Source organism: Giraffa tippelskirchi, chromosome 9 (assembly GCF_054371585.1).
Source record: "Giraffa tippelskirchi isolate mGirTip1 chromosome 9, T2T-mGirTip1v1.2.pri, whole genome shotgun sequence".
NCBI lineage: Eukaryota > Metazoa > Chordata > Mammalia > Artiodactyla > Giraffidae > Giraffa > Giraffa tippelskirchi.
Window position 1 is genome coordinate 115687672 of NC_137283.1, and position 15974 is coordinate 115703645.

Genomic DNA, 15974 nt, shown 5'->3' on the forward strand with positions numbered 1-15974 from the left:
ACCTGATTACAATGTAATCAATAAAGAAACCTGTTTATAAGAACTAGAATTATGACTGATTATAATCTTAACCCTTAAAAAACCTTAATCTCTGGCAAAAACCAAGAAACTAGTCACTGTGCACTTTCTGATAGTCCTGCAGGAAGAGGACCCCTTCTAGGGCCCAAGAGTGAACTCGCTAACACTTGGAAATGAATAGCCTGAGGACACATGTGTGGACAAAGCAGGGGACCTAACTGGAAACAAGCGCCTGGGGAAGAGGGCAGATAGCAGGGTAAGGAGACCCGGGAGAACTGCCCTGCCACAGGGTTTACCCTCTCGGGCTTTATGTAATGGGGTTAGTTTCCGGATTGTCTCTGGCCAGTCATCTTGCTTGGTTCATGTTTGCTCTGACTCAGGGTCCTTCCTGGTGATGCCTGCATCTCTCATCCACGATTGATTCCAGCGAGAAGAACTCTGGGAGATTGGTCATCTCCTCCCTCTTCTGGCTCCTCCCAAATTCTCCCAATTGGCTCCCGTTTTCAGCGGCAGCACCAAGTTCCTTATTGAGACTACCTGTTTTATGGAGACAAGCGGGCCTGGCCAAAGTTGATGGTTTCAGTTAACGGTTTCCAAACTGTTGGAAAACTTACGCTTTAGTCTTTATCTCCTAAGAAGGCAAGAATAGGTAAACTTAGACCCACCCAGCAATTAGTGTTCCAATATTCTATCATATTTGAAATGACATAGATAGTCAATGAATTCTCATTTAACATAAAGTTACCAAAATCTGGAGAAACTGTTTTAGATCATCTCAAAACATAATTATTTCTCAGTTCAGTTCAGTCGCTCAGTCGTATCGGACTCTGCAACCCCATGGACTGCAGCATGCCAGGCCTCCCTGTCCATCACCAGCTCCTGGAGCTTATTCAAACTCATGTCCATCGAGTCGGTGATGCCATCCAACCATCTCATCCTCTGTCGTCCCCTTCTCCTCCCACCTTCAATCTTTCCCAGCAACAGGGTCTTTTCCAATGAGTCAGTTCGTCGCATCAGGTGGCCAAAGTATTGGAGTTTCAGCTTCAGCAACAGTCTTTCCAATGAATATTCAGGACCAATTTCCTTTAGGATGGACTGGTTGGATATCCTTGCAGTCCAAGGGACTCTCAAGAGTCTTCTCCAACACCACTGTACAAAAGCATCAATCCTTCAGCACTCAGCTTTCTTTATAGTCCAACTCTCACATCCATACATGACTACTGGAAAAACCATAGCTTTGACTAGACTGACCTTTGTTGGCAAAGTAACGTCTCTGCTCTTTAATATGCTGTCTATGTTGGTCATAGCTTTTCTTCCAAGGAGCAAGCAATTATTTCTACAGCTTATCTAAAAGCTGTTTTTTCTCCTTTACTCTTAGAAATCACAGGAGATTAAGTTCCAGAGAGCTCAGGGAGATCATTTACATCTCAAAAGTCAGCTCCTTCAAGAGAACTCTCCATGGCTTAAATTACAAAACGCTCAGCTTGATACAATAGCAGAGCCATTAGAGGCCATTGTTATCCAGATCTCTAGGCAGCCGGTTGAGCAAGAGAACCACCTCAGGGCTCTTCACACTGGTGGACAGCCAACCAAGGATATGCTCCGTAACTTTTGAGATCACCTCTGGAACTTTGGGGCCCAAATGTCAGTGGACGCCCTTGCAACTTTCCATTCCCATCCTGTATTTCCAGACACCTTAGAGCTCGGGGGAGTTCCCTCGGTCTCTGGCTGCTCTGCCAATTGTTGGGCTGAACCCCACAGGCCTACAAGATCTGTACTTGCTCAGCTTCAAGTCCAAAGAAATAGCCCAGAGTCAATGATAGAGACATCAGAGGTTTAATGGATGGGGTAGCTTACATGTCTGAAGCAAGGACCTGGAGAAACACCCCACTGAGTGGGGCAGACAACAAGCAGGACTTGGCATCAGTCTTTGCTCCATCCCTTTGGGAAGGGAAGGGGAGATGACTAGTTATAGGGGAACTGACATGAGGTAAGCTCATTATCCAGGAAAACCAGCAGAGGAGCACAACCCTCACAGCCCCTCACCAGCTGGGGCCTAAGGCAAATACATAGGAAGATCTGGTGCTTAAGATACAGGTGAAGCAGGCACTAGTCAGGCAGGGGAGTTCAGAGAGTGAGAGAACAGACGTCTTGAGTGGCCTGATCATACAGCATGTGATCAAGCAATGTTACTTCTGGATATATATCCAAAAAAGTGGAAAACAGCATCTTGAAATATTTCTACACATATGTTCTTAGCAGTATTATTCATAGTAGCTAAAACATGGAAGAAACCCAAGTGTCCATCAACAGATGAACAAATAAGCAAAATATGGTATATACATGTAATGGAATATTATTCAGACTTCAAAAGGAAAGATATTCTGACATATGATGCAACATGGATGAACTTTGAGGGCATGATGCAAAGTTAAATAAGATAGTCACAAAAAGACAAATATTGTATGATTCCACTTACACGAGGTTCCTAGAGTAGTCAAATTCATAGAGACAAAAAGTAAAATGGTGGTTACCAGAGGCTGGGGAAAGTGAGTATGAGGAGTGAATAGGTACAGTTTCAGTTTTGCAAAATAAAATTTAGGAGATGGATGCTGGTAGCAATTGCATAACAATATGAAAGTAATTCCACTGAACTGCATACTTAAAAATGGTTAAGATGGTAAATTCTAAATGTGTATTTCACCATAATAAAAAAGATCTTTTGTTTCATTTTGGGGTTTCTTTTTGCAGATAGCAGGATCTCAGTTCCATGACCAAGAATTGAACACAGGCCACAGCAACAAAATCCTAATCACTAGGCCACCAAGGAACTCCCAAAAAAGATGTTATTTTTTAAAAGATAGATGTCTTGGATCAAAGATGAAGAATTATAAGAAAACCACATAACATTCAAAACATTTAATAAAAGTTCAGGACAATGTTCTTAGGTAGTCAGAATATTTATACAAGCAAAAGCAAACATTCCACAAGGAAAATTTACCAGACTCTTTTGCCAGTTTATTCCACTGAAAATATATTTCGAAAACCTGTCAGATCATTGTTTCTAGACATTAGAAAAAAAAAAAAGAGTGGAGCAACTAATTTCCTTTCATGCATCCTTCCCTACTTTTCCTGCCAGAATCCATACCCCTCAATTAGGTCAGAGCCAGGTCTTCTCAGAGTGAGAGGGTGCATCAGCACCCCCAACACTTTGCCCCAGACTTTGTGCCTGAAAGTGAAAGTGTTAGTCGCACAGTCTTGTCTCACTCTTTGCAACACCATGGACTGTAGCCTGCCAGGCTCCTCTGTCTATGAAATTCTGAAGTGGCAAGAATATTGGAGTGGATGGCCATTCCCTTCTCCAAGGGATCTTCCCAACTCAGGGAATGAACCTGGGTCTCCCGAATTGCAGGCAGATTCTTTACTGTCTGAGCCACCAGGAAAGCCCCATGACACACTACAAAGTTACCGGTTGGTTGAATGGTGGTCCCTTTGTGACATCTACACCTCCAATAATGTGAAACTGGTTACCAGGAAGTCAGGCTTTCTTCTCTCTCCCCCATATCCCAGACCTATGCTTATGAGGTTTTGGAACCCCATTCTACGAGCCCACAGCGAATAGAATGAAATTTTTTAATTATTTGTATTTTGCTCATTTTTTTAATTACAAAATATTCCAAAAAAAAAAAAATGCAGAAATGAACATGATGAATATCCCTGCACTCTCTCCCAAATTTATTGAATGATAACACTTTGCATACTTACTTTTTAAGAGAAATAAAATAGTAAAGGTATGGTTGGTGTCTTGTACACTTGTTCCCAATTCTTCCAGTGCAGAGCTAATCCCTACCTTGAATTATTATTTTTCATGTACATGTTTTTTACTGTTACTGATATAACTACTGTGAAATGTAGTTATATCAATATAGTCCTGCCATATCAATAAACAAGAAATGGCACAGCCATCAGCGATTTCTGGCCTCCAATGTGAATGAGAGTTCCCAAAACTGGGATCCAGAGGATGTTGCCACCCCCCGCCCCCAGGTGATTGCTGAGGAGCTGGGGGAATGCAAGAAGCAGCCACCTGCCACTCCTCAAGGAGAACAAGGAAACAGGATTTGGCCCCAGATAGGTGAAGTACAAATGAAATGAATGAATTCAGTGAGCCCAGAAGCTTGCATCTTCCAATACACAGAATGCTACATTCCTTAACTTGATATCTGATCTTTGATGTTCCTCAGCCTGCTCCCTTTGTTACAAACATATATAGCCTGACTTTCCCTCCTGCCTTCTTGGAGCAGTTTTCTCAGAGCTACTGAGATGCTGTCTCCTGGGCTTGGAGTCCTAAACATTCCCACCAAATAAGATAACACTACTTTTAGGTTGTAGAGTTATTTTAACTCTAGAAATAAACAACTACATTTTTTAGTCGACACTACATAATTTTATTACATGTTTTTACATTATTTTCACATATATGCAAAAAAGTTATCTAGCAGTTGTGGTCTGCAGCCTCCAAGATGGCCCTCAACAACCCTTCTTCCTGGTGTTCACACCCTGGTCAATCCTCTCCCCTTGAACTTTGTCTGAATATAAGGATTAAATTCTAATGAGCAGAATATGGCAGAAGTGATGGGATATCACTTCCAAGATTAGATTATAAAAATATATTGCTTTTCGATAGCAGAAACTAATACAATATTATAAAGCAACTATACCCTAGTTAAATATATATATAGTTTTTGAGATTTATCTATGTTGACATAGTTTACTATACTATACAAATATATCACAGTTTACTTATTTTTAAGTTGATGGGCTTTTATATTTGTTTCTAGTATGTGCTACCACAAAAACTGCTGCAACCGGGACTTCTCTGGTGGTCCAGTGATTAAGAATCTGCCTGCCAAGGGAGGGAACACCGGTTCAATCCCTGGTTGTCGAAGATCCCACATGCCGCAGGGCAACTAAGTCAGTGTGCCACAGCTACTGAAGCCCACAAGCCTAGAGCCTGTGCTCCTCAACAAGGGAGGCCACCAAGGTGAGAATCCCGAACAGGGCAACAAAGAGAAGCATCCGCTCTTCACAACTAGGAAAAGCCTGCATGCAGCAATGAAGAGCCAGTACAACCAAAAATAAATAAATAAATAATTTTTTAAATTGCTGCAATCAATATTTTACCTTCTTTTTCATCATTTTTTTTTTTTTTTTTGAACTGTACCGCACAACTTGTAGGATCTTAGTTCCCTGACCAGAGATTAAACCTGGGCCCTTGGAAGTGAAAGTTCAGAGTCCTAACCACTGGACTGCCAGGGAATTTCTATTTTTCCCACTTCTTATTGAATTAGCTTTAATTTCATAAAAATGCACATAAATATATTCAAGTCAATATTTTAGTCCAGGAATCAAAAATAACTAGATGCAAAGAATGTATGATTTGCCTAGGCTAGTATAGGGCTTCCCTGGTAGCTCAGCAGGTAAAGAATCCGTCTGCAATGCAGGAGTCGCAGGAGACACGGGTTCGATCCCTGGATTGGGAAGATCCCCTGGAGGAGGGCATAGCAACCCACTCCAGTATTCGTGCCTGGCAAATCCCATGGACAGAGAAGCCAGGCAGGCTACAGTCCATAGGGTTACTAAGAGTCGGACATGACTGAAGAGACTGAACATGCAAGCAAGCAAACTAGTATGACATGTTTATATTTTTAGGGCAAAATGTAATCTGCCATGGATTTCTCCACAGTAACATATCTAAGTAGATGATGTTGACATTGTAAAATATAACAAAGACAGCCAAGGAACCATATTTCAGGCCAAGGCTGATGGAACATAGGCAGCCATGGTCTCATGATTCCTTGATCATGTACAAATGAAACTAATTAGCATGAATTTTCCTTTTCTGCTCTTCTTTTAAGCTTAGATTTAACTGCAAAATTTCCCAATGGATGCTTCTTTTGTGCCTCAGTGGGAGACGTCCTCACAGACGGATTTTCTATGCCTCACTGGAAGAAAGGGGTCAGGGAGCAGAGCCCCAGCTTTCAGTGCTCTGTTGAGCGGGGATTCAACAGGCTGTGTCCAGAGGGACCACAGGAGTTAAACTGAAGTTGTAAACCTCCTCAGAAATGGGAATATGCTCTATCATCATCTCTCCTGGCAAAATAAGACTGGTTAAAATGTCATCATGAATTAACAAGCATGCCTGCATGCTTCATGGTGTGACAAAGGTCTTAAAAGGTTCTCTTCTATTTTTGATTTACAGACTTTTAAAACTGACATTAAAAATTATTCCTCCCATACAGGGTATTCAGTCAAATGGTATCACATTTTTGGATAAGCTTGGTTACTCGTATTAAATCTCTTTCTTTATATTTCCCATCACGTGTGGACAGGAAAGGAGAATCCTAATCCTGCATACTCTTGGCTCACAGTTTTAGCTAAAGCTAGAGCAGTAACCTACCCTCAATACCCCCACCCCCATTAAGACACAAAAGTATTAAATAGAGAAAAGCCAGCTTTGATGCAAGTTACAAATATAGTAATACCCCTCGGTGCCCTGCCTTGAATGGCTGTTGTTCTTAGGCACACGGAAGATGATCTCTTTAAAGGGTTGTCAGACATTTCAAAGAACTTGTGTTACCATTTCATTACAACCTAAGATTTATTCAAGAAGAAACCAAAGATCACATTAAAAAAAATTCCTTCATTATTTGAGTCATTCTCAGAAGCAATCTATCTCTCTCTCAAAATTTGCTTTATCTCATGCATGTCAACCAAAGAAAAACATACTAAGCACAACTTTCAGCCAAAATTGAGCTATGTAGATGCTTCAGAACACAAGAAGCAACAAAAACCAGCCAGTGCCCGTCTCCCCTGCCATCTGGTCCTAAGTCTGCCCTCCTCTCCTGACCCCGAGCTGCAGCCTTTCTCCTGGGCACTAATTGGTTCACCTTAAACTCTCACCTGCAGAGCCCATGGCCTCGGTCAGGTATAAAAAGCGCTTGAAAAATATCTATGGCACAAATACAACTTTAAAATAATAGATTGAAGGGCTGTCCCATGTAGACCATGAAGCTAACAGAGGAAAGTGAAAGTAATGTAGCTTCTGCAGCACCCACTGCACCCACTGTCCTCGGGTGAGGCGTCCCCAGGGAAGGTCAACAGAACAAAGTAAGGTCACGGAATATCCTTCCTGCTTGCAGGTCATTAGGCAGACAAATGCCTTCCTGTACCGGGAAAGATGATCTGATGGAGAACCAAGCAAGCACGGAATTGAGGAAATTAAAGGCATTTTTCAGGCAGTGGGTGCAGGAATAAATGCCCCTGATGTCTAACCCCCGCTGGAGACAATTTTACAGCCTCCCCCCCAGATTGCTACTCACTTACATGTTCCCAACAAAATGTGAGATGCTGCAAGAACTCAGTACTCTCCATCGGATAATTCTGGAAGGTTGTAAGAGGAATTTATGAGCAGTGGCTTCTGAGGAGGGGACTGAAAGCAGAAGTTTAATGTGTAATGTTTTGCACTATTTTTTTTTTAACCTTGTGCTTAGTATTTTTCCATTGAAAATACTGTTTAAAATGTTTGATAAAAGAAAATAAACTCTCAAAATTATAACCTATTTCAAACCAAACCTAACCAAAAGATTGTGCTCGGTTTTCCTTTATTGATTCACTAGCTGTGCCTCTGTGATGGCGGAGCCTGGTGAGCTGCCGTCTATGGGGTCGCACAGAGTCAGACACGACTGAAGCGACTTAGCAGCAGCAGCAGCTGTGCCTCTGAGGGGACAGGGCTTCCATGGAAGGTTAAGGGGGAAAAAAAAGAAAGCTTAATTTACTGTTGAGGACAACTTTGGGAGAAGGAGAGTGATTTCCTGTTCACGCCTGGGAAGGGACCCTCCTGAGAGCAGGCACAGGTCCTCTGACATGTTTGTTGCATGTGAGAACACCACAGCTAGTGCTAGAGCCCTCAGATCCTCCACGAGGCACCGTGAACCTGTGTGTGGGTGGTCACTAGAGACGGTTCTTCATTAAAGGATGATTAAAACAAGGGAGGATTCAGTGTTCTATTTAGGGAGGAAAACTGAAGATTTTCTGGGGAAGGGGTTTTATTTTTGTGGTTTTTGTACCTCTGAGAATCCCAAGGCAATTTCTCTCCTCTCATCTCTATCATGGGTAGAATTGTGTGTCTCCCACCCCCCAAAAAAAGATATGTTGACATCCTAGCCCTCAGAACCTCAGTACTTGACCAAGCTTGCACACAGGGCCTTTACAGAGGTCATCAAGTTAAAATCAGGGCCTTGGGGTGGGCTCTCATGTGCTATCACTGGTGTCCTTATTAAAAGGGCAGTTTGAGCCCAGAGATAGACATGTATGTGAAGACACAGGGGGGACACCAGTGAAGGAGGGGCAGATATTGAAGCCAAGTTAACACGTGGTGTGTCAGAAGCTGGACAAGTCAGGACAGATCCTCCCCTTACGGACTTCAGAGGGAGCGCCTGGCTTGCAGACTTCTGGCTGACAGATGATGAATTCCTGTTGTCCTGAGCAGCTTAGTTTGGGGTTCTTCGTAATGGCAGGTCTGGTCCTAATGTGAACCTTCCCTGTATCTCCTGGGCTTACCAGCCCTCTGTGACCTCTGCCAGGCCTCAGTGCCTGTGGCCTTTTGCCTCAAATCCCATTGATGCCTTCTGTTTCACCTCATTGCTTTCAGTTCCCTTGTGCTGCCAGCACCTCCAGGCCTTGGCCCCGTTGGTCTCCATGCTTGAAAGGCTTTCAGGGGCCTGGGGGCCTTCGTGGCCATCACTTCTTACTCATCCTCAAGTCTCAGTCCATGGAGGCATCTCCTCAGGGTGGCAAAGCTCCCATTCCCAGCCCTGCCATTGCTCCCCCCGGCCCCACTGTCGTGCCTGCTGAAAGTGTCTCTCTGTGCGTCTGTCCAGCCTGTGAGAGTAACTCCCTCTAGAGCGGGGACCATGTCATCTTCATCTTTTACTCCCAAGCCTAACACAGTATCCAACACATAGATGCTCAGTGCATTGTTCCTGAGAACTGCCCTCTGTGTACCTGCTGAAGTGGAACTGTCAGGAGATGCACTCTCATTCCAACCAGCTGCAATAGGAGTCAACGCCCAGAACCTAAACAGCCTTGTGGGGGATCAGGGAGGAGACACAAGGAGAAACTAGGGCATCTGGTCTAACACTGCTGTAACTATTACTTGTCCCCACTCAGAGGCCCTGTGAGAGACAAGCCCAGAGCAACAAACGGGGCCTCAGGAGTGGCACCTGGTCTGGGTTATAAATCTGCACCATCTGGGGTACTTTTCCTCCATCATCTCTCATTCGTCTACTTGTGCATCTGCCTTGATTGCATTTGGTAGTGAGTTTCTTTGGGGCAGTAACCTCTTCAGAGAGTGTTATTCAGGGACCTCTGGGAACTGAAGAAATAATGGCTGGATTGAGACTGCAAAACCAGGAGACTGAACAAATGGGTAGATGGGAAAGAAGGCTCTGAAAGAAGTAAATGGTCTCATCCCCTCCCCCCACACTTGTTTATTATAAGATAAAAGGAACATGTTTAAAGAACTAATGATTTAGAAAGAATAAAAAAAAAGTGGAAGTGAATGCTCTATTTTTCTAAGGCAAGAACATTTTCTCTTGATCATCCACAAATTATAAGATGACATACGTTAGCATGCTATGTCATTAACAAATTACAGTCCATTCTCCACAGTGGAGGAATGAAGAAAAAGTTCACCTAATAGGAGAGGTTAGCTCCTAATTAGGATCAGACTGCAGAATTTGCCAGGTGTAATTTTCCACTGCAAATTGTTCTCGAGTTGACCTTGGCTGGTATTAAGGACATGGGTTTGAAAACACATCTTTCTTTTGCCAGCACGTCCCCACAGATCTCCAGCGCCTTCCACAGACCATTACTGAGTCTGTCTGCACCCCCAGCCTCCTGCTCCCCAACTATCCTGCCTCCCTCCAGCTTTAAGGGACCTTCTTGAAGAGACATTAACATTTACTGAGTACCTTGGAGTAGCAGAAAGGACACAGGACTTGGAGTCAGACAGTCCTGGCGCTGAGCCATCTCTCCGCTACCTACTCACTGCTCTGCAGTTCACTGAAACTGGGTCTCCAGTTGAAATGACGAGAACTACTTTCAGAGTTGTAGGGGTTTATCGCAAGGGTGGTGTGACGGGATGAGGCAAGCGCTCACATGTGTTATTTTCCTTCTCTTTCAAGTCTAGTCAGCAACTCTGTGAGCCTGGCATTCCCCCTCATTCCACAGCTAAGATGCCCAGAGAGGCCAAGTGAGTCTCTCAAGGACATTAACTCGCATATGTCGAGGGCAGGCTTTGAACCTCTGACCCCAGTCAGCCACACTGTCCACTCGGGCACCGTGACCTTGAAGGTCGGCTGCTCGAGCTCACACGTGGGGTGTGGGCCTCCCAAAATGCAGGTGCTAATTAACCACAGTGGCTGTTGATGTCTTTCCACCCTTTGGGACATAAAAAGTGAGTCAGGGGGAGAGGCTGGGGCAGCCAAGGTGACCCTGGGAATGGATCTCCTCCCTTCCTCCAACCCCGTCCCCCTCACCAGGCTGTTGCAGGGGAGCGCCAGTTTGCCCTGCTACCCCAGTAGCTTCTAAGGAGATTGTGTAAAATCCTTGAGAGATGAATGCTCTTTCTTTCCAAGCAACCACCAGCAACTACCCTCTTACCCCGTCTCACCTCTCTCCAAATACCTTGTGAGGCCCCAGGTGTGCTGGCCCTGTGTGTAGCTGAGGTGGTGATTTTGTAACCAGGCAAGAATCAGAGCTTTATACGATCACTTCATCCACATTGATTGTTTCACCACACGAATAGGAAACCTGTGGAAAAGTTCTATAAATGCTCACCAAGCATTCCAGCTCCCTGGGTCAGCACTTTGGAAAACTTTGGGGTTTTGCAAAATTTTCCAGAGGTTCAAGAGATGTGAATGTGACCTTCAGAGACAGGACAGGTGGCAGGGGAGAATGATTTCCAGCTCAGGCAGGTTGTACTCTCATATTACTATGATGAATATCTGGGAAATCTTAGCAGAAAAGACCTTGAAAATAGAATTGATAGAATCTCCTCGGACTTAACTTTCCTTGACCCCTTTTATGGTTTGCTGTCTCTATTTGCCCTAAACAGGCCCCACTTGGGCTGCCTGAGAACTATCATCAAGAAAGGAATTTTAAGAAAAACAAAATGAGTTAAAATCCCTAACATTTAGAGATCAAAGATTATCATAGGTTATGGAAGACAGAGAAGTAGCAAAAATGAAAAATAAGAATGGAATAATAATTTGTCTTACCAGTCCTTATGGCAGGTGATCTAAAGTCTTCATAAACACGGAAACCTGAAAGCAGAGTTCTTAAACACTCCAGTGTTTTAAAGGTGAAAGAAAAAGATTCTCTTTTCCCTCTTGCATCTTAAAAGGAATTATGCAAATTTAAACAATCTTCCTTTGGTTAAAAATGACTTATGAATTTGATTATATAAGTACTCAAATTTACAATAATGATTGGAAATCAGTCTGACTTTCAGCAAATCCCCGAAATAGCATCTGAATGAGTGTTATTGACTTCAGAGTCATTAGCTCAGAAGACTCTGCTAATTTCAACAATGAAGTTACACAAGCGTTTGAAACTTCTTTTCCAAAATCCTTTCAGAACCCAAGGTACATTTCTTAATAGTGGCAAATATTTGTTCTCTAAGAGAAAATTTGACTTTTGGAAATGACCAAAAATGAACATGATCAGTCTTGGTAAAAACAGCTTTGGTCAAAAAACAAAATGAGACTATGATTCCAGAGACACTGATTTTGAAACTAGTTCCCAAAGAGAAGTCTGAAAAAGCGTTTTGCACAATAGCAGCCTGTTGGAGTAGGAGCTTGCCCTGCCAAGCTGGATGTCCACTCAGGTGTATGAAAAGTCATTCTCCAGTTTTCTTGAGTCTAAATCTCAGTATTGAGTTTTTTTCTAGTTGCTTTTCTCAAAGTTTTAATTAGCCACTTACAACTTGATGATACTACTTCCCCTTTCACCTGGGATCAGTGATTATTTTTTTGAAAACTTTCTGGTGTAGAAAATTAGAGCCCACAGAACTAATTAGCTGGTGGAGGAGCCACTGTAGATTTGCCCAATAGATTTATTCTTTAGTTTACAGCATTTTCTGGCATTCATAAGCTGTTAAGATTAGAGTTAAGTTATAGATTTACCATGTTTCTGATGCCAATAACCTGTGGAGGTTAGCTGGGCCTTCTCTCCTCTCTAATTTAGAAGCTCATTAGGAGACATTTATTTACTTCAAAAGTGCATGACTATCAAGGTTATCAAGTGCTAATCCCTGCCATCTCATCACAAAGACAAAATTTTTCTACACCCACAATGTTTATAAGCGCCTTTTGCTCAGTTCCTGTGGCAACTTCTCCATATTCTGGGGCAAGATCCAGGGTGGTACCTACGGGAAGAAAAAAGATAAAGTTATTTCTAAATGATGCTCTCCGTGTGCCCACTTGAGGCATCTGTGTGCTTCCTTGTGGTCCAAGTCTGCCTTTTATCCAGCCGAAAATAAAGCACACGAGCATCTTCCCTTTTCCATTGAACGCCGAGGCTCGGCCACAGGGGGTGAGATGGAATCCTGGTGTTTGGGAACACAGTGGAGTCACCCGGGCTACCAGGGGTTCCTGTTCTGCAGAGGTCAGCTGTCACAAGCCCATCTGAAATTGGCATCAGGCTAAAACAGGGTGTGTGTCCCCCTGGGCCATATCAGAGGAGAGTGCTCAGAGGAGGAGACTCAGGAGTCTTAGAAAACTCTCGGTCAAGCGACACAGGGACCTGCTTGCAAAGAGCCTTTCAGATGGCGGCTCCTAAAGACAGTTGTTTTGCCTACTGACCCAACCTGATATTTTGGTCCAAGTTTTTCCTCCCCTGGACAAAAGGATAAAGGACTTCATGCTGGTCTACTTTTAATGTGAGTGTTTACCTTTGTCACTGATGTTTACCTGGGGATTTTTATAATAATATAATTTAATGTCATATATGTAAGCTGAGCTCTGATGTACTCTTTTCTTTATATAATCAAATCTTTGTGACTCTAGATTAAAGAAAGGTGCCATATTTATCCTTTTTAAATTTGTGTTAGTTGTTCACTTGTGTCTGACTCTTTGTGATCCCATGGACCCTAGCCTGCCAGGCTCCTCTGTCCATGGGATTCTCCAGACAAGAATACTAGAGTGGGTAGCCATTCCTTCTCCAGGGGATCTTCTGACCTAGGGATTGTGAACCAGTGTCTCCAGCATTGAAGACAGTCTGTCTTCTGCACTGCAGATGGATTCTTTACCATCTGAGCCACCAGGGAAGCTCCAATGATTGTTTGTAATTCCTAAACACCCGGGATGGCTTCCCAAAATGGAATGTGAAGCTAGGTGATTCTTCTAAATTGACATCAGGTGAATTATTTGCTCAAGAAGACAAAGAATGTAAAGTTAGATTCCAAATTGAATCCCTAAGTTTGCAATAAGGTTTCTATAGGATACATTCTACTGACAAATTTGCAGCCACTTTGAAACACACAGAATCTGCTTTGGAAAATGGGTTTTGCCTGGAGTCAATGTATTCCTGTAGGATCACATGGCCTGTCTCTGGTGGCTGGCTGCCTAAGAGGTAAAGAGGAGAAAGGACCAAAAAAAATTATGGATAAACTAGAAGGATTATACACTATGGTCCTTCCCTCCTCCATCCCCCCTTGTTGCTTTATTTCTCAATCCTCACTTGAGAAGCTGGTAGTAACTTAAATATATGTTGTTTGTATAGATAGCTCATAATTTGTCACAGTATTATCAGCACGGAGGAAATTTTTTTGAGAAATCTGCTTGCAAAATACCTCTCCTCCCACACGTCAAAATATCCCCATTTTTGACACATGTAAATATGATTTTAATAAGGGAATAAAATACAGACTCAGGCATTCCCTCTCCTTCGTTTCTTCAGCCGTTGTCTCTCTCTCTCTTCACTTTTTATTTTTGAATTTGCTAGCTTGTTGAGGAAAAGAAAGGGTGGGTAGGTGCTATGTGGAGACAGTCATGATGAAAATCTCTAGCCCCTGAGGGACACAGGTCAAATTTCTCTGTGTGCTGGCAAAGAAACCCATAGTCACTGCCAAAACCACAGAGTAAAGTCTTCTCAAAATCCCCTCAGACGGCGATGTTTTCAGAGTTAAGCCTTTTCATTTATATTTGGACAACCACCTGTTGACTTCTACTGGCGCTTGTCAAGGGCGGATGGATAGCGGGAACCTGCAGCAGAATTAGCCCATTCAGAGGGCTTGATGCTCCTCTTTGAAGATGTTGCCATTGTTTTCAGTGGAGCCTAGTCAAGGCTCATAAGATCAAAACATGAAAAACAAAAAAGGAAAGAGTTTACTTGGGGCAGGGTCTCACTCTCCTCTTGTGATTATCACAGCTTCCACAGGCCATCCTTTTAAATCCAGGAATCGATCGGGGCCGTCTTTACGATGCCTTTCCCAGTCCTGAAATGCGGTGGGTAAGAGCCAGGGAAAGACAAGGGAGAAAGTCCAGGACAGCAGGGCCTGCTCCGTGGCTGCTGCTCTGCCTGAACATTTTCCAGGGCCAATTCTGCTCCTACCATGAAGAAAGAGGGGAGGATGAAGGCAAAGGAAAGCCAGGGGAAGCGAACAGAGTGCAGAATGTGCTTCATTTAAACCCAATCTCAAATTTGTGATGGGAGAGTCGACCACCATAGGATGGCATCTTTGGCAAGGTGCAGACAGTTCTAGGCACTGACAATGAGATGCCCAGTTCTCCAGCCTGCCTTGATCAGGCTCTTCCCAAGTATTTTGTGAGCATTTACTATACCCTAGGCCTTATGACAACTCAACCATGAACCCACCAGGGATCCTGCTGAAATGAAAACATATGTTGTCAATTACACTTACCAATCCCCAAAAGAGACAAGACAAAACTCAAAACCGTAGGTTTGTTTCTACTGAATAAAATATTCCAAAGTCTCTTTTCGGAAACAATTTCTTGGCCAGTTCAGCAGCATGAGCAATGGATGGTGGCCTTTACTTACCAGCATGACATGTGTACACTGCAGATCCAGAATTAGGCAGAGAATCCAGAGTCACAGAGGCAGCTCTGCTAAGAGAACCAGCCTTGCCCTCCTCCTGCAAGCACTGTGACATCTTGACAAGAGTGCAAATGTAGCTCACCAGCTTCTTCCTGTGGCTCCCCTTTCCCTCCCACAAGCCACTCACTTCAGAGCTACTTCTCCCCTGACCTGCCATGGACATGGGCCCCTCACTCTCATCCACACCAACAGCAGCCAGCATATCAACTCAGGCACCCAAAGGGGCTTCCTTGGAGCAGCAGAGGGTACACAGGCTTGGGGCTGGGCACTGGGGAAGCAAGGGCCAAAGTCAACACTTTGTCCTAAATTGGGGTGTCTGTGAAGGGCTCTGGGAATCCGGAGAGTCTGCATTTTGCTGAGAGAGAGACACAAAGGCTTCTGTGTGTTGTTGTTTCATTTGCCAAGTCATATCTAACTTTTTTGCGACGCAACAGACTGTAAGCCATCAGGCTCGTCTGTTCATGGAATTCTCCAGGCAAGAATACTGGAGTAAATTGCCATCTCCTTCTCCAGGGGATCTTCCCAACCCAGGGATCGAACTGGCGTCTCCTGCATTAGCAGGCGAATTCTTTACCACTGGCCCACCTGGGAAAAGGCTTCTATACTCCTAATTAAATCCAGCATCAACTGCAACCAGACCTGAGGCAAGGCTTGAGCAGGCAAAACAGGATTAGGGCTTCTGTGATGCTGTGGTTGCTTATCAGATGTTCATTTCCCAAGATTATCTTCCAATTTCCCAAACGTGCATCTAAAAGTAGCATTTGGTTTTCTGAGCAGTC

The 15974-nt window shown here is 43.6% G+C and overlaps 1 protein-coding gene and 1 long non-coding RNA gene across 6 annotated transcripts in view; one reads left to right on the forward strand and one right to left on the reverse strand.

Annotated features, from left to right (window-relative positions):
* Positions 1 to 4439: 4439 nt before the first annotated feature.
* On the reverse strand, positions 4440 to 12669 carry LOC145521549 (uncharacterized). The gene is made up of 4 exons (XR_014065463.1): positions 11358 to 12669; positions 10765 to 10890; positions 7402 to 7458; positions 4440 to 4604 (listed from the first exon to the last, which is right to left on the reverse strand). It is a non-coding gene; the product is annotated as an uncharacterized LOC145521549 (long non-coding RNA).
* Positions 12670 to 12724: 55 nt separating this feature from the next.
* The window catches only part of SIM1 (SIM bHLH transcription factor 1), a 96301-nt gene continuing 93051 nt past the window's right edge, over positions 12725 to 15974 (forward strand). For 2 of the 5 annotated variants that reach the window (XM_081530210.1, XM_081530213.1), the window contains exon 1: positions 12734 to 13018. The gene's annotated coding sequence lies outside the window, so the exon portion shown is untranslated. Of the gene's footprint in view, positions 13019 to 15974 lie in introns of all 5 variants that reach the window. The other 3 variants (XM_081530218.1, XM_081530215.1, XM_081530216.1) reach the window with 3 other exon arrangements.